Raw genomic sequence first — 26,706 nt, forward strand, 5'->3', positions numbered from 1 at the left:
ATAGCAATTGTAAATGGAGGAGCAGCACGGTTCCAATAACAAAGAAACAACCGGCAACTGCCGCGTTGAAGCCTACAGAAATTCCAACTGCTACAATCCACTTGCAGGCTGTCGAAATTGCGGCGTTTGGCTCAGTTTTGAAGCTCTGTTATTGTTTCTTTTTTTGTTTCTTGTATTGTTCATATATCCGAAGTGATTGTGCACACTCACTGTAACAGTCATCTGATCAATGTGCATCTTTACCCAATGATTGTTCTGGTGTATTTAAAAACCATGCATATCCTGCCATGAATAGGCCATGTAGAAACAGAACTGGAGGTATTGAACTGGTTTGTATAAATTATGACTTGGCTTGCTCATGCTTTGTATTTTGCAGGTTTGGGAGGTGCAATGACCAGCAACGGACACACGAAGTGGGTTGGACAGAACACACAAACAAATGGCCAAATTGGATTTTGAAGCATCATGAACAAGTAGCAAACTCCAGGATCAAGATTGACTTTTAAAATAGGATTAGGATTTATGGGGTTGAGTTGACTTTGGTCAGAGTTGACCAAAAAGTCAACGGTTGACCAAAGTCAACAATTGGTCAACACACTCATTCTTTGTATTTTTTTCTGTAATGATCATGTAATGAATGAAATTTCTCACTTGAATGGACTTGGATTTGTATTTGACCTGAATGGCTTTTGAAATGAATTAACTTGACGTTTTCATATAAATGACGAATCTTGAACATGTATTGTAATGGGGTGAAATGGATAGTATAATGACATTGACTGAACTAATCATGAGTGACGCTCCAATGATAATCTTGAAACAAAGGACTTAGAAAGGATCAAGATGTGCTGAACTACAACCTTCATAAACCAAACACTAGAATCAATGATCATGAGCCCGATAGATAGAAACACAACCAAAAACTCCACCCGGATGAACCAGGACCAAGAAGTTGCTGAATGCAAGTTAACCAAGCAAGGAGATCAAGCATCTTGATTAATGATGTACCAGCCAGAACTAGGCTTAGGAGGCCACAATATAGGAGTTTGACCTGATTAGAGTATGGAACCATGACCAATTAAAGGCCTTTAAATCAGGGTCCTGATCCCTCCAGAAACCACCATTGACACCAGATTTAAGCATAATTCCCAAGCATCTCCACGCTAGGCTTCGATTGGGGCCACCCCGAATTCACTGAGAAATCCTAGTTGCCACTAGGTGTAAACATAAAGCTCTGAATTCAAGTCACTGCCATCTTGTGTTGAACCTTGCTTGTGTAGATGAAATGCATGCTCATGATGATATGCAAATGTTAATAACCTAAAAATGAAATGAATGTACCAATGGGAGGTGCAAATTTGAGGTGCTACAGCTGCCCCTATTCAATCAGCTGGGAACCCGAATGGATGAGAGCAACGGCTGTCAGACTTTCAGGGTAAACAGGGATTGAATACCAAGAACCGTAGAATTTGCACAATGCTGGGATTTGTCTCTCTTGTTTTTGTTGTTGTTTTTTTTTTCCAGAGGTACAAGCACATCCAATCATCGACACACGACGAATGGGAACAGAAATCATCTCAACTAGATGCCAACGGACAACTAGGAAAAACTCAACGTTTACCAAGACCAACGGAGAGGTAAATCAACTCTACTGGGACGACCAGGACAGGTGCAACTAGACGTCATAGGACGAATAGGGAAAAACTCAACGTTTACCAAGACCAACGGAGAGGTAACCAGACATCATAGGATGAATGGGAAGACTCGACCAGACGTCATAGGACGAAAGGGAGAAGCTCGACGTTTATCGACACCAACGGAGAAGGAGAAAACTCAGCCAAGACGTCATAGGACGAAAGGGAGACTCAACGTTTATCGACACCAACAGAGAAGGAGAAAACTCAGCCAAGACGTCATAGGACGAAAGGGAGACTCAACGTTTATCGACACCAACGGAGAAGGAGAAAACTCAGCCAAGACGTCATAGGACGAAAGGGAGACTCAACCAGACGTCATCGGACGAAAGGGAGAAGGAAAAAACTCAGCCAGACGTCATAGGACGAAAGGGAGACTCAACCAGACGTCATCGGACGAAAGGGAGAAGGAGAAAACTCAGCCAGACGTCATAGGACGAAAGGGAGAAGGAGAAAACTCAGCCAGACGTCATAGGACGAAAGGGAGACTCAACCAGACGTCATCGGACGAAAGGGAGAAGGAGAAAGCCACTTCACGAGGGAAAGGCACCACAACCGAAAACCGAATAGGACGTCTACTGGGAATTCTGGTTGGGAAGTCAACCAGACATTAATGAATGACTGGGAATGAGGTATACAATCAGACGTTCATGGACGAATGAGAAAAACACAACGTTTATCGAAACCAACGGGGAGGTAAATCCACTTGGGGATAGGTACAACTAGACGTCATAGGACGAATAGGAAAAACTCGACGTTTATCGACACCAACGGAGAGGAGGATCAACTTCACTAGGGAGTCATCTGGTATTACCAAATGATCTGCGGGGAATAAGCAACTAGACGTCATCGGACGACTAGGAAAAACTCGACGTTTATCGACACCAACGGAGAGGAGTAATATTCTGAGGGGAATCATCTGGTATTACCAAATGATCTGTGGGGAACAATCAACTATACGTCATAGGACGCACAGGAAAAACTCGACGTTTATCGACACCAACGGAGAGGAGGAAACTTCTGGGGACGACCCTGTGGGGAAAGATATCAACTATACGCCAACGGACGCATAGGAAAAACTCGACGTTTATCGACACCAACGGAGAGGAGGTAACTCACTGGGGATCAAGGTCACGACAGAGAGTAGACAGGAAGGAACACCACGGATACCGGGTTGTAGGTATGAAACGGGTGACCGACCAAACGTGAATTGGTTTGTGTTCCAAAACACTCAACATCCTGAAGAGGGCTAGAAAAGCAGTCTTGTTAAAGGATGGACATTCGATTCCACAGGGAATACGAATCTTACTCTGCTGGAGAAAGCAATCAAAAGACTGACCAGAGAGTGCATGAGATATATTATCTATAGCCGTCGAAACGTAGATAACATACTCGCATGGAAGATTATCCATAACCGGATTGGAGGTTGTTAGATGGATAGATCGACCGACATCATCCTGAAGAGAGCGAAAGCAAACTTGTTAAAGGATGGACATTCGATTCTGAACAAAGGAATACGAATCTTACTCAACTGGGGAGGACGACTTCGACCCAAGAGCGCATGAGATATATTATCTATAGCCGTCAAAACGTAGATAACATACTCGCATGGAAGATTATCCATAACCGGGTTGTAGGTTGTTAAATGGATAAACGACCGAAAAGAAAGGCATCAGGGTACCAGGAATAGGTATGCAAAGATGACCAATCAAAAGAGTAAAATTGCTTACTCGGAGCATGTACCCAAAAGAAAGGGGAAGACCCACTGGGGACAATACTGCTTGATCAAGGCAAGTATCCAGAGGGGAAAAGAATATCAATACCGCAAACCGGGCACTGATAACTACAAAGAGGGGATTACATCTACCGGTTAGTAGGCAGAAAACCACGGAAAAGTAACCAGTCATCGATAAGATGAGCACACAGGGTTAACTCCACCAAGGGGATGAAAGTGGGATTTTACAACTACCCGCTAGTAGGTAGAAAACCACAAAGATAGGACTTACAACTACCGGTTTGCAGGTAGAGGTCAACAAACAGAACGAACCACAAAGGTTACCTCTGCTAGGGGATGAAAGTGGGATTTTACAACTACCGGCTTGTAGGTAGAAAACCACGACGATAGGACTTACGACTACCGGTTTGTAGGTAGAGGCCCAAAAATTCCGCTGAGGATAAGATGAATGAGTGCCGGTTAGTGAGCAACTATTCATTTATGCCCCAGGGAAAAACAGGAGACAGCCGACAGGGAGCCAATTCAGGATCAATCCCAAAAGGCAGACTGAAACAAGACTCATCCCAATGAGGAAAGAACTCAATAGGGAAACCCATCCCGTTAGGGAGGGAACGGAAACAACCGTCATCCACGAGGATCTAACTCAGTGGGGAGCGCAGAAGGAAATGGTAGACACTTTCTGCTTAAAGGGTCGGCTCTATATGAAGAGATCAGACACACCCACATCTGCTGGGGAAAAAGATCCAAGCTGGCAAGATGCTACCAATTGGGGAGTAACAATGTTGGGGATACCCACTCGACCGAAGGGTCGCTTGTTGGGGAAACGCCTCTCTCAACCCTGCTGGGGATATCCACTTCTGAAATCGATCCAAGCGATGCTAAACTCTTTCCAACAACCCATTCTTGGTCAATTCACCACGGCCTCAGGCTAATGGATATGCTTGCAATGTTGATGCATGAGTTTTTTTTTTTAGCGTAATGCCCCATGATCATGGAAATGCTATGCACTAATGATGCAGTATGTTATGCTTATCTACATGATGAATGCATAAAAACACGCGTCTCCTCCAGAGACAACATCGGGGAGCTCCAAGAACTGCGCTGAAGATTCCACTACCACGTCAGTTTCCACCCTGCTAGGGAAAGACAAACCTTGCTGGGAGTAGCGGGACGACTTGCTAGGGATAATCAGGCGACTTCACTGGGGAGAGCCAACCAATCCACAAGTAGGATCAACTCTGCTTTGGGAAATAAATACTACTCCGCTGGGGAAGTTCATCTAATCCACAGGTAGATACACTCAGCTGAGGATGCAACCATCAATCTGTTACGGAAGCCCGTCCAATCCACAGGTAGGATGAACTCTGCCGGAGAAATATTTCATTGAAACCCGCTCCGCTCGGGGATATGGTAACCTTCAGGCTTGCTGAGGAGGCACCGATCTCGAATCTGCCAGGGAGATAACACCCTTAAACCCATTGGGGAAATACGACCTATCGGACACGGGCCTCGCTTCGATTCGTCGAACACTGGTGTTCACCATCCTACCACAGTGTTGACTTTCCACTTTTGAGAACTCCCAGACTCGCCTGGACTCTTCTGATTCATCCCACGAAGATCGAATTCCTGGGATTCATACAAACTTTCCAGTCTTTAGACTTTGAAGAGTCTTCTTGATTAACTTTCCAGGATCGTCGTCCTTCTTTCGTCGTCCTTTCACTGTTCTTCTATCCCTTGCCCCTGGTTGGACTCTGTGGGGATCTTTTTTTTTCAAAAGGCTTCATATCACCACCTGTCAGCGAATGAAGATATTTAACAGCACCTGCACAAGAGATTGTTAGATAAAAGCGTGCCCCAGGCGTGCCAACACTTCAACATCTTGGTCACTCAAACTTCCGAATAAGATTTCCAGATTTCAATCTTATAAGCATGCATCGGAAGGGACCTTTATGTTTCAAAATGCAAATATTCTTATCAAAATAAAAGGATGTTTTCGTAATCAAAGCGGTAATGAAAACAAAAACAAAACTATTTGACTGAATACGCATTTTATTGACTGAAAAAAAGATAGCTCAAAACCGAGCAACACACAGGAAGCAATCCCTAGAAAGAGGTGATCGCGCACAAAAGGAAAAAACCTATCCTAATGGCAATGTGGAACCGTGATCTCATCGGGTTCCAACCCGGTTACGCCCCATATGTCCTCAAGACTTTCCGCACTTTCGGCCTTCTGAACCAGACGCTTCCGATCGATCCCTGTCGGGGACTAGCTATGATGTCTTAAACAAAGCACCAACGATCATGCTAGACGCAATTGTTCGTTTCCTTCCCTCTTTTGGCTGGACCGCCCTTTCGGGTTTCAGTCCACCGGGATACCCTTTTTTGCCCAAGCCGCCCTTGTGGGGTTTTCGACTTGCCGGGTGTACAGTTCTTTTCTTTTATTATCCCTAACTTTTGCCCGAACCTTTCTCTTTTTTTCTTGGTTCGCCGGGATGCCCCTTTTTGCCTGAACTCTTTTCTTTTTTGTCCAGCGGGTCAATTTTTCACGAAGTATCTTTTAACTGCGTCCGCATCTGCAGGGGAGGGAAAATCCTCATCATCCGTGGTCGTCAGCAACAAGGCTCTGTCAGAGAAGACCTTCTTGACCACGAACGGACATCCATAACTGTGTGTCCACTTGCCCCACGATCGTCGAGGAGGAAGGATCCTTTTCAACACCAACTCTCTTACACGGTACGCACGAGGTCGCACTCTTCGGTCAACAACACGCTTCATTCACTGGGTACAACTGCCCCATGACAAGTAACTGTCGAACTCTTCTCTCAATCAGGCTCTATGCGTCGTACCGAGTCCTTATCCGCTCAGCCTTTTCTAACTTCTCATCCATCCGGATTCTCCACAATGAGATCTAGCCTCCAGCAGGCAATATCACTTCCATCTCATACTGAATGAGGAAGGCGCTGCCCCAGTAGATGCACGTATCGAGGTACGACACTCAGGATACCAACTTCGTACTCAGCCACCATCGTTGGTGCTTTCAACTGTTATCGGGGAAGCACTAGCTCATTCACTTTAAACTCTCCCCATCAGACATCAGAATCCGTTCGGATTCAGGGTCAGACCCCTCCTCCGGGATCGGTCACTCTCAATCTTTCGATTTGAGTACCTCGAGATGTCCTCATCAGGGACTTCAAACTTCCTTGGTTGAGAATCATCGATGGGTTGTTGGGCGAGATAACCATACAATACCCTCTTCTCGATTGCTTTCTGGGAGGTATACTGAATATCGTATTCAATTGACGCCATTTGCCCTCTCGCAACCCGTCCGTTCCATGCTGACTTCTCAAGCACATACTTGATCAGATCCCTTTTGGACATCCACAAGGTGGTATGAATCAGCACACTGTCTCCGTCGGCGAACAGCCTATGCCAAAGTACATCAAGTTTTCTCGAGCAGTGAGTGTATTGTTTCACATTCGATAAACTTTTTGCTTAGGTAAATTGCATGCTCTTTTCGACAAGACTAGTCATGCTGACCCAATACGCACCTCAGAGACCCCTTGAGGGCTGTCAAGTACAAGATTAACAGTTGTTTCTTCCAAGGAAGGCATCAGAATCAGAGGTTCCTGCTACTCATTTTTTCTTTCCATGCCCCTTGGCAGTCACCATTCCACCTGACCATTTGATTTCTTTTTTTTTTTTTCGGTTCAGGCGTTTCTAGTATTGTCTTTTTTTTTTTTTTTTTTTTAGCAGGATCGACCTCGACTCCTCTTTCGTTCACGATAAGCCTCGACAACTTACCGGACAGCACTCCATAAGTGCACTGATTCTGACTCAACAGTGTGAGTTATCCCGACCGGTCAAACAACTTGATCAAGTCCACCGGATGCCCCTCTTCTACTTGGGACTTTGTCATCATGTCATCAACATGGCATTCGCTTTCACGATGAGTCATATCATGAAACAAAGTCACCGTAGCCCTTTGATTCGTGGCACCGGCCTTCTTCTTCACTAGAGGATAGTCTTCTCTCGATGGTAGTTCGTGCCCCATAACATGGGTATTCCACCCTGGTGTACCTTGATGCAACCAGGTGAAGATATCAACCTGCTCTTTCAACAGGGCTACCATTCTGTTCTTGACTTGCCTCTGAAGCGGCCTCAACTTTCATTTCCCTTCTGGCCTCGGCGGTACTTGGGATTGCCATCTTGACTCGCCCCTCGTGTGGTTGAATCACCTTCTCCTCTTATTTCAACAACCAGGCTAATCCCAGCAGATCACAATCTTCTTCGCCTTTTTCTTCGGCATGATAGCTTGGATTGTCGAAGTCATATAGAGGTGTAACCAAATTGTTATCAATGAGATCAGGAGGGTAATCACTTTTGTGGTCGGAACCAAATGAGTCAAAAGGAAAGAAAATAAAAACATTGCCATTTTTATTTTATTTTTTTAAACTGCAAAAAGTGAAAAACAGGGAACACCGCTTTTGATCACAAAAACATCCATTTATTACTGATGCAAAATGTTGCAAAATGAGACACATGAGATGGCCCTTACAATGGACCATTACGTTTCGGGCAAAACGTATGGCTTTCATGCAAACAAAATTAACACAGGAAAACTACTCTTCCGGATGAGCGACAATGATGCTTTTGGAGGCTTTCTAATCGCCTGGTACGCACGACTTTATCCACAGCTCGAGCTCGTGGTCGCGGTCGATCCCTTCACTCACTGAACAAGCATGATCAGAATCCAACATTCCTGCACTAACAAAGATGTACGGTGGACGACGTCCTCTGTTTGGTCTAGACGACTCTTGATCTGGCCGATAACCGATCCCGAACATGTCTGCCTTTACCGGTGTTGAGTGGATCCATCAGTTTGGATTTGTTGTCCCTAGCAGGAAATTTGAACAGACGGGCTATGCGCACCGGATGACACCTACAAAACAGCAAATGGGTTAGTATGACTCACACATGCAATGTCTACCCGTACCAGGAATATCTGTCCTTTGATTCCGGTTTCATCGAGACAGATAAAATTTTATCAACAATGACATCTGGATGTCTCTCAACCTGAGTCTTAATCAAAAATAATGGACCCTGAGTACGGATAGACATGGGTTGAATGCAGATGAATGCGAAATGAGACCGATGCAAATGCATGAATGCAGGTCATTGTGCCGCCAAGTCATCTGAAGACCCATTCTCTGAACCAGTCACAGTTATCTGAAGGACTAGGTCACCATAAATCCAACTTGGGGAGTTCCGAAATAAACGGAACTGGAGATTACATTACTATCACAGGAACATCCACTGAACGGATGACAGCCAGATCCTCTGAACTGGTACTTTCAAATTCAACCCGGGGATCCGAAATAAACGGAACCCGCTGATAAACCACGGACAGAACTCCGGCGTCCCAGAAATAAATGTCCACAATTCACAGTCACCATCAGTACCAAGAGTCACCAACAAGTCACCAACCAGTCAGCAACTGTACCTGTAATAATCATTCCCTCCCACTCACGGGTGTTATCTAGGCCAGGGTAAGGTCGAGAGAAACGCAGCATAAATAACCTTTCGCAGAATATCATCCTGTGCACACCCGATGTATGCACCGATAATATCCCACCAGGGTCTGAACTGCTCGTGATATCAATGTTCCGCTAAGTGGCGCCATACCACCCGCTTCCCATGAATCACTCTATTCCTAGGTTTCCTAGATTGCACTCATAGCCTGGGTATTGGGCCTTTTACCTCGAGTAAATCCCACCCCCAATCAGAGAAAACACAGCCAGCACAGCAGATGGAATGAATAAATGCAAACATTAATGCACACATTGAATGCAAACAGTAAACGACATGAATGCAATAAATAAAGCAGCATATAACAACCAAAGCCCTAACCTAGAGAGCGCTAGGAGAGACTCGCTTAGGGAAGAAGGACCAGCACAGGTCAACTTCTCTTTTTCCCCAGCAGAGTCGCCAGCTGTCGCATTACGCGAAAAAACCGGCGGGAAAAGAAGAAACAACAGAGCCGCCACCGTGCGTTATTTATCCCAAAAGAGGGAAAGGAAACGCTCAGAGTAAACCTGGAAAAAAGCATGGTCTCGCGACCAAAGAGAATGGGATCGGGAGTCGGTTATGCGAAGGGAAGGTATTAGCACCCCTACGCATCCGTCGTACTCGACGGGATCCACGCACAATAGGAAGGGAAAATGGTTGCTAAAACACTGCTCACACACACACTGGCTGAAGGAGACACAAGAAAACAGACTGAAACTGACTCGGCAGGATATCGCATCCCGGGCCTACTTAGTCTATCAAGCATAGACATCAGAGTCTAAGTAGTTCGGACTGGGGAAACGACACATGCTCGCTAGGATATCGCATCCTATGCATACGTATCTCCTTTGGACGAAGGAGAATCAGAGCATTCGTAGCTCGGCTGACACGCACACAAACGAACACAGGCAAAGGCAAACGTGGAGCCTGAATGCCAATCACTGGGCTTACATCAGCATCCGAACCAAAACACACATCAAAAGGCAAACGTGGAGCCTGAATGCCAATCACTGGGCTTACATCAGCATCCGAACCAAAACACACACAAGGAGAAGGGTCTCGATTGCAACCAGGGCAAGAGAAAGGGGAGGTCTCAATCGCAACGAGGGCGAGAGAAAAGAATTAGTGTTAGTTGTTAGTCAAACTCGGCAAGACATCGCGTCTCGTGCCTACGTATCTCATCTGAACATGAGAATCAGAGTTGCCGTAGTTCGGCTAAACTATTCCTGTTGGTTTGTGTTTTTTAAGTGGATAACGTCACTGCGCAATCTACCTGATGCTCGACCTTTGGAGACTTACTCACCTGTAGTAGAAGGAGTTGACGTATCCTTAAGAAGGGATAGTGTTTGTTTGTGTTTTAGGAAAGCTCAAGCAAGAAAGGAAGTCCTATACGAAGGAACCGTGCTACCTTAATTGTCATGCAAACGAGACTACGCGGAGTCTAGCAAACCTAGGGGATACAATCACACCACACAAACATATACAGCATGAAATAAACACACCAACAAGGGGGCTCAAACATCAGGGTTAGGCTTTAGTCGAGGGGTCATATCAACCTCAACAAACAAGCCTCTGTATCGGGGTCAGGTTAGCTCTTAACCTTGCCATTGAGGGGCTAAGGTGAAGCCAGATGAAAGGTGATGAGGGGTGTGCCTCATTGCTTCTATCTCAAGTCAGAGAGAGCATCAGACAAGGGAGCGTGGGTCCAGAATGGGGGAACCCTTCTACGCTCAGGACATAGACTCGACCGTACAATGTACAAGATCTTGGGCTTGGATCTCAATGCTACAACCATGTAATGGGAGCAAGGAGAAGACTCACTGAATAGTGGGGGATAGATTGCTTATCCCTACCTTCCACCAATTGCCTCAAATGAGGACTTTTCCTGCTTGGGACAAATATAAACATACACAAGCATTGCCTCTTAAGGAGGACTTCAGACATTTGCCCGGCCCGGTAACAGCCGGGTCTCCAGACTACATGAAGAAGAAAGTGCAATACCTCAATGCTAAGCAACCACAAGCTAGCAAAGCAAAGTTCAAAATGAACTCAAAGCCACTTAGGTACCTGTGAAAAAATCTAAAACAATCAGTTAAACTATATAGACCAACAACCAACAGTCAATATTAAACAGACAGACAAAGCATCATCAGACAATGAGCAGGGCACAAGCACAAATGAATTTGTTCTCAAAGCCTACAAAACAACACAATGTTAGCCAACATCAACCAATAATCAGGTTTAAATGAATGAGGCAATCCAATCATGGCAATGTGCCTTTGAACCTGAAATCCATAATCCAAACAGTGAGTCCAAACCACTAGGTCAAAGCCTAGGGTTAAAAGAGGGAAAAAAATCCAGAACAGAAGCTGACACTCCACATGAAATTCATTTACTCAAGAGATAATATGTCCTAAAATTAAGGGAGCATGCAAGATCGAATTATCTCTAAGCCTAGGGGTAGAATGGTCATTTCACAGTTAGGGATTAATATTGGATTAAAATCTATTTACAACATTCTAATTAAAAGTCAACTAAAATCTAAACTAGATTTAACATTTTAGAAAAAAACCAAGAGATTACCTAATATTTCTTTTTAATATTTTCACAATTAATCTCTAATCCTAAAGTCGTTTGAATTCTAGTATTTCTAAAATTAATTCTAAAATTATTACTAATTCTAACAGCATATCTAAAGATATTCTAATCCTAATTTCTCTAATCATATTCTAATCCTAATTATCTCTAGAAATACTTATAACAATGTCTAATTAAAATCTCTATCTAATTAACTCTAATATTTTCAGTTTTTTCTAAATCATTATCTAATATTCTACATACTTAATCCTAAAATCAACATTTCTAATAAGTCTCTAAAAACTCCTAATCAAACATCACTTATCAAACTTCTAAATCAAGATTAACAATTAAATCTACACAGCAAATCAGGATGGACCTAACTGGAAAATAATAAGCCCAATCGCATGGGGGTGTACTGGTCATTGGATGGTGTATGGGAGAAACTCGCTATGGTCTGGGCCCAAGCAGGATCTTCAACGATCGGAAACAGAGGACACATACATGGTAGAAAAGAAGATTCCACAAAACGCAAATGGAACAAAAGCCAGAGCCACCGTCGCGTTCTCCGCCATATCACTGATCGCGCCGTCGTCGTGGCTCTAGGAGGAAGAAGATGAATCCGATTTGTCGTCGTAATCGCCATAGGTGATGGCTCGGTCCAAGCGAAGAGAAAAACGAATACGATCAATGCGCGCTCTCATCCACCTCTCGCGACGGCTCAATAATCATTCAACAGAGGATTCGTTCTTTAATCAGTTATCGGATTCGAATTCGAATCGATCCATTATCGGCAAAGCTCGTACTATTAAATTCGACTCAATTCGTCTCCATATGAACAAACAGTAACAAGTGATATCTGAATCGAATTAGGGACTTACCGTATGAAGCGACGATTGGATCTTCAGTCAACTCTTCTTCTTCTTCCTTTCTTGGAGCGATTCCGGTGAGATGTTGATTGTTGACGGTGAAGGTGTCGTGAATCTGTTACGGTGGTTGAAGATTCTGCGAGGATGATCGAAGGTTGGTACAGTGAATGTGGTTGAAGAACCGAGGTGGAAGAGGAGGTTGAAGTGGTGGCTTAGCTCTGCCGTGTGGAGCTTCGAATGATGAAGCTCCCACAACAATGGAGGATGAGCGTGTACTGAAGGTGAGGATTGAGTGCAGAAGCTTCTGGGCATCAGGGAAAAATCTTTCGAACCCAATGATTGGCAATGATTGCCTCTTATATAGGCTTGATCCAAGGGGCAAATTGGAGAATTGGATCTGGGTTGTTAGATCCTGATTTTGCCAGCTGGATTTAAGTGAAGGTGAGTTTTAATTAAATCACGTGGAATTTACCACAAGTTCACTCTCTAATCCCTTTGCTTTAAGTTCTTTTGATCCATGGATAACTGAATTGACTTACATTGGGTGACTTGCTTCCTTATCCGAACTGCTCTTTCATGAACTGTTTATTGTTTTGATGCTTCTACCTCCTACTTTTCCTACAGTAGAGTGAGTAAGTAGATTTTTTTGACGCTAAAATGATGTTCGGAATGGTGTTATGCTGCAGCAAGAATGTAGTTGGAGGCCTGAGCTTGGTAATTTTGTTTTGCAGGATGAATGCTGCATCTTTGTTTTCAATTGCTCAGTCTGGTGTACGCAATGCTTGCATCACTGTGGAGAAATTGGATGGACGTGAGGTCTTGGCTACAGGTTGACGTCCATGTCTTGGTTTGTAGACCGGCTGATGTAGAAGGCGAACCACTTGGCTTATGAAGGGGTTTTGACAGCTTCGCTTGAACTGATGTGAATATGGTTGGTTGTTGTACGAGGCTGAGCTGTTTGTTGAAGTGACCAAATGGCTAATTGCGGGTTATGTTGTATTGGTCTACTACAGGTTAATCATGGCTGGATGCTTCTGACTAACGCCTTGCTTATTTGGTTTGTAATGCTTGGTGAACCTGTTTTTGGAACTTGGCTTGATTGCAGGTCTGTGCTGGCTTTGGCTCTGCAACCGGTAGAATACCACGATTATGACTCGAGTAAGGGTTAAGTGGTGATTGGTATAACTGCTTTTGTTGATCAAGAACATCTGTCTGTTGAAGTATGGAACCCGGTGTCTGAAGCCTTCGCCGCATATCTCGTTGCCAAGGATTTAGTTGCTGTAACAAACTCACATGCTGTTGCAATTGTGCAAACTGAGATTGATCCTGTGGCATCAATTGCTGTTGTGGCAATCGTTGTTGTGTCTGCTGTCATGGAGGTAATATTGATGGTTGAGCCACTGGTGTTTGTTGCTGATGAGTAACAGAAGTCCATTGCATTGCAGCAGGGTATTTCCCTTTTGTTTCGCGACATTCCAAGGCACACTTGGTACGGCTCGGCAAGTATTATCATAGTTGACGAAATACAAGACGATAAGGGTCATAGCAATTGTAAATGGAGGAGCAGCACGGTTCCAATAACGAAGAAACAACCGGCAACTGCCGCGTTGAAGCCTACAGAAATTCCAACTGCTACAATCCACTTGCAGGCTGTCGAAATTGCGGCGTTTGGCTCAGTTTTGAAGCTCTGTTATTGTTTCTTTTTTTGTTTCTTGTATTGTTCATATATCCGAAGTGATTGTGCACACTCACTGTAACAGTCATCTGATCAATGTGCATCTTTACCCAATGATTGTTCTGGTGTATTTAAAAACCATGCATATCCTGCCATGAATAGGCCATGTAGAAACAGAACTGGAGGTATTGAACTGGTTTGTATAAATTATGACTTGGCTTGCTCATGCTTTGTATTTTGCAGGTTTGGGAGGTGCAATGACCAGCAACGGACACACGAAGTGGGTTGGACAGAACACACAAACAAATGGCCAAATTGGATTTTGAAGCATCATGAACAAGTAGCAAACTCCAGGATCAAGATTGACTTTTAAAATAGGATTAGGATTTATGGGGTTGAGTTGACTTTGGTCAGAGTTGACCAAAAAGTCAACGGTTGACCAAAGTCAACAATTGGTCAACACACTCATTCTTTGTATTTTTTTCTGTAATGATCATGTAATGAATGAAATTTCTCACTTGAATGGACTTGGATTTGTATTTGACCTGAATGGCTTTTGAAATGAATTAACTTGACGTTTTCATATAAATGACGAATCTTGAACATGTATTGTAATGGGGTGAAATGGATAGTATAATGACATTGACTGAACTAATCATGAGTGACGCTCCAATGATAATCTTGAAACAAAGGACTTAGAAAGGATCAAGATGTGCTGAACTACAACCTTCATAAACCAAACACTAGAATCAATGATCATGAGCCCGATAGATAGAAACACAACCAAAAACTCCACCCGGATGAACCAGGACCAAGAAGTTGCTGAATGCAAGTTAACCAAGCAAGGAGATCAAGCATCTTGATTAATGATGTACCAGCCAGAACTAGGCTTAGGAGGCCACAATATAGGAGTTTGACCTGATTAGAGTATGGAACCATGACCAATTAAAGGCCTTTAAATCAGGGTCCTGATCCCTCCAGAAACCACCATTGACACCAGATTTAAGCATAATTCCCAAGCATCTCCACGCTAGGCTTCGATTGGGGCCACCCCGAATTCACTGAGAAATCCTAGTTGCCACTAGGTGTAAACATAAAGCTCTGAATTCAAGTCACTGCCATCTTGTGTTGAACCTTGCTTGTGTAGATGAAATGCATGCTCATGATGATATGCAAATGTTAATAACCTAAAAATGAAATGAATGTACCAATGGGAGGTGCAAATTTGAGGTGCTACACCCATCAAATTCTATCATTTGCTGTTTTTCTCTGATTTTCTTTGTTATGCAAAATGTCATTTATTTGTTAATAATGAAATTTTGAACTCAAAAAAAGATTTTTTCAACATATTGAGAAACACAATTTTGCTTTGACATGTGAAAATATTAAAAGGAAATCTTCCGTCTTTCCCCGCAAGTCTCAAGTTGCAATACTCCCTTTGGATGATCAATATCTATCTCCAGAGAGCACAAATTGATCATTCTCTGGAAGGATTATTGGGCCAGTTGTAACTGTTCAGCTTGATAGATCCTCCTTTGATGCATTTACTCACTCCTTTGGTTGAGTTATTGGTGTTGAAGATTCAGTACCTCCATAAAGCTTTCCCTAATGTTCAGTCTGTATATTGTCAGCATTTGCATTTCATGATCATTCATACATCATGCATATAAGCAAAATCCAAATCATGCATAGCCGAAATGTACTTCGTGCTTATTTTGCATTGACCTAGGTCTTGTTGTTGATCCTACATCCTTTGACCTCTAACTCTGGTTTGTCTTTGGTGCCCTTAAACCAACACCCAGTTTTCGCAGTCATTTTCAAAGTCCAATTGTTGTTGGCACGTACAGAAAGTTTAATTACCCTGTCTTTCCTGATGGTTCCGTGAAAGTCATGTATGATTTATCATCTTGAGGAATTTCCAGAAGCTTGGAGGTTCTTCGTGTTAGAAAGCTCCAATGATGTTCCTTTGTATGTTTTCCAATATTCTCAGGTCATGTATGAACCTATTGGTAAGACTCCCTTTGATTTTTCCCAAGTGATGTCAGGTCATGTATGAACCTATTGATGAAACTTGCTTTGTATGTTTTCCAATATTCTCAGGTCATGTATGAACCTATTGGTAAAACTCCCTTTGATTTTTTCCAAGTGTTGTCAGGTCATGTATGAACCTGTTGTTGAAAATTCTTTGGATGTTCCAGCATTGTCAGGTCATGTATGAACTTGTTGCTGTTGAGCTTTTATTCCAATATTCTCAGGTCATGTCTGAACCTGTTTTTGAAGAATCTTTCCAATGTTGTCAAGTCATGTATGAACTTGTTGTGGAAATTTTCTCAAAATATTCCAGCATTTGTTAGGTCATGTATGAACCCGTTGCTGTTGAGCCTTTATTCCAGTTTTACAGGTCATGTATGAACCTGTTGCTGAGCTTTTTGTTCCAATATTGTCAAGTCATGTATGAACTTGTTGTGGAAATTTTCTCAAAATTTTCAAGTTTGTTATCAGGTCATGTATGAACCTGTTGATATACTCTTTTTGAATCCTTCTGAGTTTTTTGGGTCATGTCTGAACCTACTGTCGGAACCTCTTGATATTACCCAGCATTTGTTAGGTCATGTATGAACCCGTTGCTATTGAGCCTTTATTCCAGTATTACCAGGTCAGGTATGAACCTGTGGCTGAACCTTTTATTCCATTGTCGGCAAGTCATGTATGAACTTGTTGTGGAAATTTTCTCAAAGAATTCAAGTTTGTCATCAGGTCATGTATGAACCTGTTGATTTGCTCCTTTTGAATTTTTCAGAGTTTGTTAGGTCATATATGAACCTGCTGTCTGAAATTCTTGATATTCCCCAACATTGTCAGGTCATGTATGAACCTGTTGTTGAGCTTTCTTTCCAGTATTACCAGGTCATGTATGAACCTGTTTTGAAGAATCTTTCTCTATGTTTATTTCAGTGTTGTCAAGTCATGTATGAACTTGTTGATAATCTCAACTTCTTCGTAAGCAGAAGAATACCAAGCTATGTCATAATTGGTGAGAGACATAAGTCTTTGAGACCACCTTAAATAATCCTTGTTTTTTGTGAAAATAGGAGACAGTGGCAAGTATGAAATAAACCACTTGTACAGTAAAGGCGCACAACAGACAATAGTTCCACCCCCTTTAGAATTCCTATGATGAATGGAGAAATAAGTGTCACCGAGCAAAGTTGGAACCGGATTCCTGATCAAGAAGATCCTCATAGCATTAACATCAACGAAGTTGTCAATGTTAGGAAACAAGATCAAACCGTAGATAAGTAAGGCAAGAATAGCCTCAAAGGCCACCATGCTACCATCATTAGCAAAAGAAAAGGCTTTCTCAATAAAAAAAATCAAAGTCAATCCTCTCATACCTCCTTTGATAGTGAGATTGGCCTATATGTCAGGCTTCCTTAGGTGAATGGCTTCAACAGTAATTTAGGATTCCAAGATTCCTTCCACCCCATTAAAAGGAACTTTATCATAAACTAGCATGCCCAAAAGATGAGCATACTCCTCCATGGTAGGAAACAACTAATAATCAGGGAAAGTGAAGCACTGGTAAATAGGATCATATAACTGAACCAAAGTACAGAGAAGACCATCCTCAACATCAATAGGTAGGATAGATAGAAGTCTACCAAAACGGTCTCTGAAACTTTTAGGATCATCCACAAAATATGCTAGCTTCCTTAATTCCATAAGATCGGGATATATGAAATTGTATTTCCGAGTATTCCTCCTTCCAATATCCATGATCAAAAATATGTGATGTTTGCAACAAGAGTCTCTAAGTTCCTTGAAAATTGAGAAAAAATCTTATGAATGCCATGGGTGCATGATGCAACAACCACAAACAAGATCACACAAAGCACACAAATAAGGTCCAAAGGTTCTTAGTCACGAGCGTGAAGCCAAGGATAAGAACCAACCCACAATGTATGTATTAAGGATATAATCACATGTAGAACAAGGTTCTAAAAAGTTCCCAGAGTCATAATTCCATCTTTTGGACATTAGCAACTTAAACGACTACCCGTCAACCAATAATATTCTCAAGAGAAACTCGTTCGAGTGTAGTATCGTGTAACAACTAATTCAAGTCTACACATGAATATCCACCGCACTACGTCCTAAAAGGTCAAGATGGGTTAAGGGTTCTAAGGTTTTTAGCTTCTCAGGCTCCCAGGTCAGAAAAAGTAATTCCAACTACGACTACTTATTGTCATACCCCGATTTTGGTCCTGAAATTTTTTCATCAATCATTCATTTTTTTCCTCCTCATGACCATTTCATCCGGTCATGAATCTATCCACCTACACTGATTGTTTAGACATTGCCACTACTTTCCATTCCATGACTATTAGATTGTTACCTCTCTATTTGGCTTTAGAGGTTTGATATATTTTGATAGAATCGGTTGGAATGTCATGGCTTTCATTCTCATGTCTAAATTTAATCCATGTTTTGTCTCTCATAGAACATCATTTTCCTTTTCGATCTTAATTCAAAGAGATTCCATCCATATTCCATCTCATATTTCTATATGTCATATTCAAATTTGCATTCACATTTTTTCATTCACATTGGAAAGCTTCCATTCATTCATACACATACTCATTCATGTTTCAGCTATTTCGTTCATTTTTATCACATACATCCACTCACAACCTTCATTTTCATGGCAAGCGATTAATTCATAACCTTAAAACATCACCACATGAATACATGAAGTCTCTAAAATATGAAGAAAGAATTTTTTTAACTTGCTACGAGAAACACCAATTTTTCATTCACATCAATGTCATATTCATTAAAAATCAATAGCTTGTCCAAAACATACATGATTTACAAAGGTGGCACTTAAGTTTTAATTACAAGGAGTAAATTTCTAACTCCGCTCTCAATGCTATCAACACCTCCATGGCTAGTAGATTGCGTGGACTTCTTAGAAGTTGGGAAGATAACCCTGATTTCGGTTTTGTCATGGTAAAGGGCAGTGGCCAGATATTTGCAGCTGGTGGAGATATTGTTGCGCTTCATCGCTTATTAAAAGAAGGGAACATGGAAGCTTGCAAAGATTTTTTTAGAACAATATATGGTTTTATGTACCTTCTAGGTACGGAGTTGAAGCCACATGTAGCTCTTCTGAATGGCATTACCTTGGGTGGTGGGGCAGGAATTTCAATCCCTGGAACATCCCGAGTTGCAACAGACAAAACTGTTTTTGCTACCCCTGAAGTTCTTATTGGTTTCCATCCCGAGGCTGCAACATCTTTGTTACCTTTCACGTCTACCTGGTCCACTTAGGAGAGTACTTGGCTCTGATAGGGGAGAAGCTCAACGGAGTAGAGATGGTTTCCTATGGGCTTGCTACGCATTATTCACTAATTGCGAGGCTTTCACTAATTGAAGAACAGTTGGGGAAATTGCTTACTGATGACCCATCTGTCATAAAAAACACTTTAGAACAGTATGGTGGTTTTGCATATCCAGACAACAATAATGTACTATAAAGGCTTGAAATTGTAGATAAATTCATTTACCAATTGGGGGACTTTGTAAGAAGGATCATGCTGCTATTCGTGCGGACCCCTCAATCAAGAAGTCTGAGAATCAGCCACCAAAATAGTGTCCAAAGTCCTTTGGATATCCAGTTTACAGGGCCCTGCAGCAAGTCCATATCAGAAGCATTCCCAACAGTCTCTATCACATCATTCTTTTACCTCTATGTTGTATGTACCAAATATGCTGCAATTGGCGGTAATACACCAGGAAATCTGTTAACCAGATTCAGAATCTCATGTTTCCAGTGGCTAGTGGTCTTCGCTAATGCTTGCATTATGGTTCACCAAGCTGATTCATACCAGTAGTGCCAATCCTACAAGAAATTTCAAAAATATAGCATTAGTAAGTTAGGCCAAATTCACGGCAGTATTTTCTTTTACTAACAATTTAGAAACATAAAGGAAAACCATCAATCACATGACAGCTCTGTGCGATGAGAACAATTTATATGCACATCGAAGGCACTGATCCTTGTTTTCTAAGATTGGAGCATGTCTTCAAATGTTAAATGTTGAAGCATGGTAGCTAAAAAAAAGCATTCCTTTGACAGTGGAGTAGTCGGCTACGCCCCCTCATGATTATTTACTTGCTGGATGCCATGTTGGAATGGTTGCCCTATGGAAATTCTCTATAAATTCTTCGTCTAAATGTGATGATACAAGGCGTCTACTTTGTTTCGGACTTGAAGGCCTTAAGTTTTGGGACCTACGTAATCCATTTCGTCCTCTAAGGCAACCTTCACCTTCATCCATTGGTCGCCATACCTGATGAGGTGCAGTAACAGCAGTTTTGTCCGGCTCTAGTACCTGAAAAAAGAATGAAGATAACACCGATGTCAATGCGCATTTTGCAACAGTACATGGAAATTTGCCAAAGGGAGATTAAAAAAAATAGCAAAGCATGGTTGCTGTTGTCGCTTGCTATTCCTCTTCCCACATTCTTATTCTCATCATCACACACTTTCAATTTTTGAATACTCAAAGTTAAAGCCAATTCCACACTTATCACAAACTCCGGTCATACAACCCTCAAGGAGAGTCTCCGATTTGAATATGGACATCAGCCTTCAATACCACCCACCCAACAAATTGCACAAAACTAACAGGTTAAGCCTCAAAGTCATTTCAGAAGACAATTTCTCCACCATCAATAATTACAGCAACCTTCCTCTTTCAGGCATAGGGGGTTACAGGTCATCAAAGTGTTCAGGAACTTGGTTATAAACAGACGTCATTTGTTTCTGTTGGTGATCCTGGACGTTATTCACAGGGTATTAATATGTGCAAGAGCTGATATGGATACTCCAGCAGCTGCTACAGGTTCTCTTGTCCAGGTTCAACCCCCTAGCATAGTACCCTTGGTGGCCCTTGTATCAAGCAGCTTACCACCCAAGGCCACCGGTTGCACCGACAAAATCTCGTATTGAAACCCGTAAAACTACCAGATGAACCACATGCGGGAACTAAAATGTCTGATGTTGAAGGACTTGGGGGCAACCAACCTGGACCTTCTAGTGACACAAAAACCTTGCAACAAATCCATAATGAAATCACAGCAGCATCAACCAAATCATGATCGAAAAAGGCTTTGTAATAATTGATGTTTTATTTGAAACTCTTACCAAAAGTTCTTGCCGGTAGTAGAAGGAACAGGGATCAGATCATTGGAGAGGGGCAAACTTTGCTTGAACTTGTTGATTATATTTCAGCTGTGAATTCAAAGTTCAGTGAAGCGACAATGCAGTGACATCAATAATTGATGGCTTGAAGAAGTTGTATGTAGAGCGGCTAAAACCGTTGGAGGTTACTGCTCGATTCAATGATTTTGTATCTCCCTTATTGACCAACAATAATTTTGATGCTAAGCCAATGGTCATGCTTCTCGATCAATATTCCACAGGGAAAGCAAGCATTGCATTGCTTTTTAGTCCATTCGTTGAATCCTATCAAACCGTTACACGATCCACGTCGAAGCCACTGCGACACAAACACACAAAATCAGTTAGTTCTAAAACAAACTTTTCAGCCAAGTAAATTACAGTGGTGAAAGTTTTCTTACCAACAGTAGAGTTTTCAAAATGAAGAGAATTGAGAGGGGGGCCACAAGTTGGATATGGACAAAATTCAAAACCTCTCCACTGCACAGCAGACCTCCACTACTCTGAGGAAACACAGCAACATAGCAGAGAGGAGATGAGAGATATATAAGAGAGGCCACTGTTCATTTTGGAGAGGGGCTGAAAAAAACCTAATTTCTAGAGGAGAGAGCGGCTACTGTTGAAATTTTTCTTAAGAAAACCCTAGAAAAATAAGTTCTCGATGGAAAGAAGGCAAAACGGCGGAAGATTAACAAGGCCTTTATCCAAGTGTAGCACGGAGCAAGCTCACGCAGACGACGACGTTACCTTCCCTTCGACGTAACAGGTAAACTTTCCTTCTCGAATCATGTTGTTGCTTTGTTTATTCGATCCCGACCAGTAGCAATTCGGTCCGGTCCCTAGGATGAGAAAAGGGTCGGTGTTTATGTTCATCGCGGTTTGTTTCGAGCTGCAGACTCATCATCTTTGTTTGTAGCGTGGTCGATTTTGTTTGATTTTCATTTACTAGAAAAAAAATTGCTTTGGGAAGAAGGTCGTTTGGTTTGACGTTATTATTCTCATTTTCTCATTTTATTTTTATGAGCTGGGATTACTTAATGACGGGTATTATGGGTTTGTTTCTAAAGCCAAAATCCAGTGGACCATATTTTCCTTTTATTGTTTTTTTTTCGGTTAGTTGGTTTCCACCCTTATTTTGTTATTTGTTGGTCCTAAGTCTAGCAACAGGAAACTTGTGGCCTAGTGGAGATGGAGATTAACTCACCTCCTCTTTGGTCCTGTGTTCGACACCCATGTGTGTGGTCTTGGTTTTTCAACATTTTTGATTTTCTCATATTTCTTTAATTCTCACATTTGATTATATGGTCTTACTACTTAACTAACATGTTTCTATTGTTTATTCATTTTTATAATTTTATTTTTAACATAACTTAGGTGATTATTCTTTCTTTGGGATTTATGTGAATTATTTATTTTTATGTGTGAGATATGTTTCAATCATGATAAATCATCTCAATTTCATTGATAAAAAAAAACATTAAAAAGAGTAATAATGATAAATATCACTTAATTCTCGATTCAACGTCGAGCCCATTTCCATACCCTTGTAAGTCGATTGCTTTTAAGCATCGCCATCAACCTCACATGGCTTACTCTAGGGCCTTCTTACAATGAGCTTTTAAGCAATACCAACTTAATTTTCAATAAATTAATTTCATTTTATTTAATTTTAAACCATTTTCATAAAATTAGAAGAAAAAGATTACCTGGATGGAATGTTCAGTCGTAATCCCGAATACTAGGCTCAAGCTGTAAGAGCTTGCAAGCCGTTAATATTCGTCTTCTCTTTAAACACTCAAATATTCAAATCATTTTCTAAATAAAACATGAAGAAAAAGATTATCCTGGAGGGAATATCCAGTCATAATCCCGAATATTAGGCTCAAGCTGTAAGAGCTTGCAAGTCGTTGATATTCGTCTTCTCTTTCACACTCCAAAATTCAAAACCTCTTCTTAATAAGTTGGAAGAAAAAGATTACCTGGAGGGAATATCCAGTCGTAATCCCGAATATTAGGCTCAAGTTGTAAGAGCTTGCAAGCCATAAATATTCGTCTTCCCTCCGAAACATTCATAAATATTCAAATCATTTTCTTAACAAATATTGGAAAGAAATAGACTGCCTGGGTGGAATGTCCAGACGTAGTCCCGAGTACTAGACCCAAGCTGTAAGAGCTTGCAAGTCATAAGTGTTCGTCTTTCAAACTCCAAAACACCTAATCTTTATTAAACACTTTTTTCAAATAAGATGGAAATGGAACGTGGTGTATACCGCGCACTCCTGAGACTAGGATTCGAGATGTATATCTCGCTCACCCAAGTTCTCGCCATCATTTAAAACACATCAAACCAATCAATTTCTTTTTTCTCGCCGCCGTGCGATTGACTCTTAAACCCTTTTCACAAACGAAAGGTACTTTGTTTCAAAACAATGCAAGGCAATGTTTTTCCACCTGTTTTGGGTAGTCCAACAATGTTTTCGTCGATTTGACACAAAGTAGCTTTCGCTAAAATCGACCAACAAACAAACATTTTTCTACCCAGAACTACGTAAGCCTTGATTTCTCTATTGAGATACGTAGGAGCAGGATTTGTAAATCTTGTCAGGCCCACTAATAAACAACTTAGGTTTAATCCTTCGTTAAAAAATCCAAAAAACATCTATTCTCATCCTTTCTTTCTTTCCCACCTAATAATTCGAAAAGCCTAACATTTCAACTAACACTAATGCACACAACTAACCTAATGGTTCCCGTTGAGTACAACGGACGTGAGGGGTGCTAATACCTTCCCCTTGCGTAATCGACTCCCGAACCCTGATATTGGTTGCGATGGCCATATCTTATCCTTTCTTTTAGGGGTTTTATCGATATTTTCCCTTTCCCATTTTGGGAATAAATAAAGTTCGGTGGCGACTCTGTTCAGTCCATCATTGCAAGCGTGCGATCGCGCTTCGCTTTGAAGTCGTATCCCCATTTTTTCGAGGTGCGACACTTATGTGACATCAGTAATCCCAAAAGGGCCTCCACTGAGTGGGGGATCTTAAGTCATCTTATTAAGGATTAACTCCACGTAAGCCAAACATGACTATAACACCCTCCTATCATAAGAGCTCTCAAGTCCGTGTATAGGACTTATCTCACCATACATAAATCACCAAGCACCAGATACAATAAACAGTAATAAACAACAGCAAACACAATATATACACAAAAAACAAAGATGGGCTTAACCCACTAGGGGCTACTCCCGAGCACAGTCGCCACTTTTTCGTAGAGGTAAATTTTTTGAGATTAAGCTATCGATTAACTTAACTTGCAATATAATATTCGCCACCACACTTTTATTATTTCCAAAGGAAAAGGGAAAAAGTACGAACAAAACCCAAAAAAGTTTTAAAACAAAACTATAAAAAAGAGAACAAAGGTATGTGGGTTAGTTATGCAAATGGAAGGTATTATCACCCTAAACATCCATGGTACCCCATGGGAACCTCTTTGAAAATGTGTACATTTTTGTTTGAAAAGGTCTTATTTGTAAAAGATTGGAGAGATGGGAAAAAGAAATATTTTTTCTTATTTTTGTGTTTGCCAAGACTTTTGAAGTCTCATACCTACGTACCAACAAAGTGCAATGGAGGATCAAAACCTTGTAGTTTATGGTAAAAATAACTAAGGGAGTTTGATTTGATTCATTTTTATGAGAAAAGACATTTCATCATTTTAAGGAGAATACTTAACTAGTCAGTCACCCACAAGTATGAATACTTTACCTCATCATGAGAATGACTCGAACTTGGATAAGGATCAACAAGTATGCCACTAACTCTCTTAGATGGAAAAGAATTGTCATCAATACTATGGAGATAGGAGAACTATATCTCAAATATGGAAATGACTCATGTATAATACCTTGAGAAATGTTTTAAAAGGAAAAATGCACAAGGGCATAAAAAAGATTTGAATGAGTTATGCAGTTTTTAGTCTTTTGAAATTGGTCTAAACATGCTTAATATGGATTAACATTTATTAGGAAAAGGTTTTAAAAATCACTTGACAAAAAGTCAAGGTTTATTGAGAAAGTGGTTCAAGTTAAAAAACAAGAAGGTTTAAAAAAAGAGAGAAGATTTTGAAAACTAAAGAGAGGAAGGAGAAGAAGAGACTATCCTATAGCATAAAGTAAAAGCTAGGGAGGAAAGATCTAACCAAGAGATAGCAGGCTTTATGACTTAAGTCAAACAAGAATTCCTTCCTTTAGATTAAGCCTCAAGCAAGCCATAATAAGCAAATAATAATCCATGTACCGGATGAAATCAAAGTAGCTCAACCAAGTCTCCAAAAGAAAGTCCAAAGTCAAAGGTACCAGGTGGATTCCAAGGTCTCCAATCACAAGTCCCAAAGCATAAGTCAAGATCTTAATTCGAAGTCCATAACTCCACAATGATGCCAAGGATAGTAACCACGAGTCCATGAATCAGGATAACCAAGTCTCTTTTTAGGTTTTTGTTCTTATTAGTGTTTTCTTTATAAAGATATAAAAAAAATGTCCAAATGGACAAAGAACAAAATTACATAATCATAAACAATATGATATGAAATGTTAAACATAAATTATAAAGTAAATGGCATAAAATAAAGGCATAAAGTAAATGACATTGAAATAGAAGTTAATACAAGTGAAGAGTTAGTAAAGGATGTTAGTAAAGATGAAAAGATGTTTTGGTCACGTTTTGAAGAACACTCAACTATCCACTCACAAGCATGAACATATGAACATATGTATCATTTATGAGAAGGGCTCCAACTTGGATAAAATTAACAAGTATGCCACTAACTCTCACAAAATGGAAAAGGATCAAAATTTTCATAAAATACCATGAGGAATAGGAGACTTACAATCTCACTTATAAAAATGTCTTTTGCTTTTGGGACAAATTTATCGTTATGTGAAGCAATCGTAATTGGACTTATGTAGAAGTCACAACTATATGAGGTCGGTCAATAATAATGTTTGTTTTAATACATGCTAGAGAAATAATATGTAAATCATTCTCCTAAAGCCATGTCACACAAAAAGAAAGAAAGGGGATGATCAAGCACAAAGGCTAGGAGGATGGTCCATTACTTCAATCCACACTTCATGAAACTTAGGATAAACTTATGCATCAATCTAAAGTACCTTAAATGATCTATGATCAATTAGGAGGTAGATTTGAAATGATGAAAGTTCATCAAGTACCAATCCGTACATCATGAACAAGATGGACACAAGCCAACCAATTGATCAAAGGGAAAAGAAAGAGATGAAGAAGAGAGATACAAGAGAAGTCACACTCAAATTGGATCAA

The 26,706-nt window shown here is 41.0% G+C and overlaps 2 long non-coding RNA genes and 1 pseudogene across 2 annotated transcripts; all 3 read left to right on the forward strand.

The window, feature by feature from the left end:
* The first annotated feature begins 226 nt into the window (after window positions 1–226).
* On the forward strand, window positions 227–657 carry LOC127115357 (uncharacterized). The gene is made up of 2 exons (XR_007800706.1): window positions 227–300; window positions 377–657. It is a non-coding gene; the product is annotated as an uncharacterized LOC127115357 (long non-coding RNA).
* Window positions 658–14,208: 13,551 nt separating this feature from the next.
* Window positions 14,209–14,639, forward strand: LOC127115356 (uncharacterized). The gene is made up of 2 exons (XR_007800705.1): window positions 14,209–14,282; window positions 14,359–14,639. It is a non-coding gene; the product is annotated as an uncharacterized LOC127115356 (long non-coding RNA).
* A 4,393-nt stretch (window positions 14,640–19,032) lies between these two features.
* LOC127087574 (3-hydroxyisobutyryl-CoA hydrolase-like protein 2, mitochondrial) lies at window positions 19,033–20,009 on the forward strand (annotated as a pseudogene).
* The last annotated feature ends 6,697 nt before the right edge of the window (window positions 20,010–26,706 follow it).

Source organism: Lathyrus oleraceus, chromosome 1 (assembly GCF_024323335.1).
Source record: "Lathyrus oleraceus cultivar Zhongwan6 chromosome 1, CAAS_Psat_ZW6_1.0, whole genome shotgun sequence".
Taxonomy (NCBI): Eukaryota; Viridiplantae; Streptophyta; class Magnoliopsida; order Fabales; family Fabaceae; genus Lathyrus; species Lathyrus oleraceus.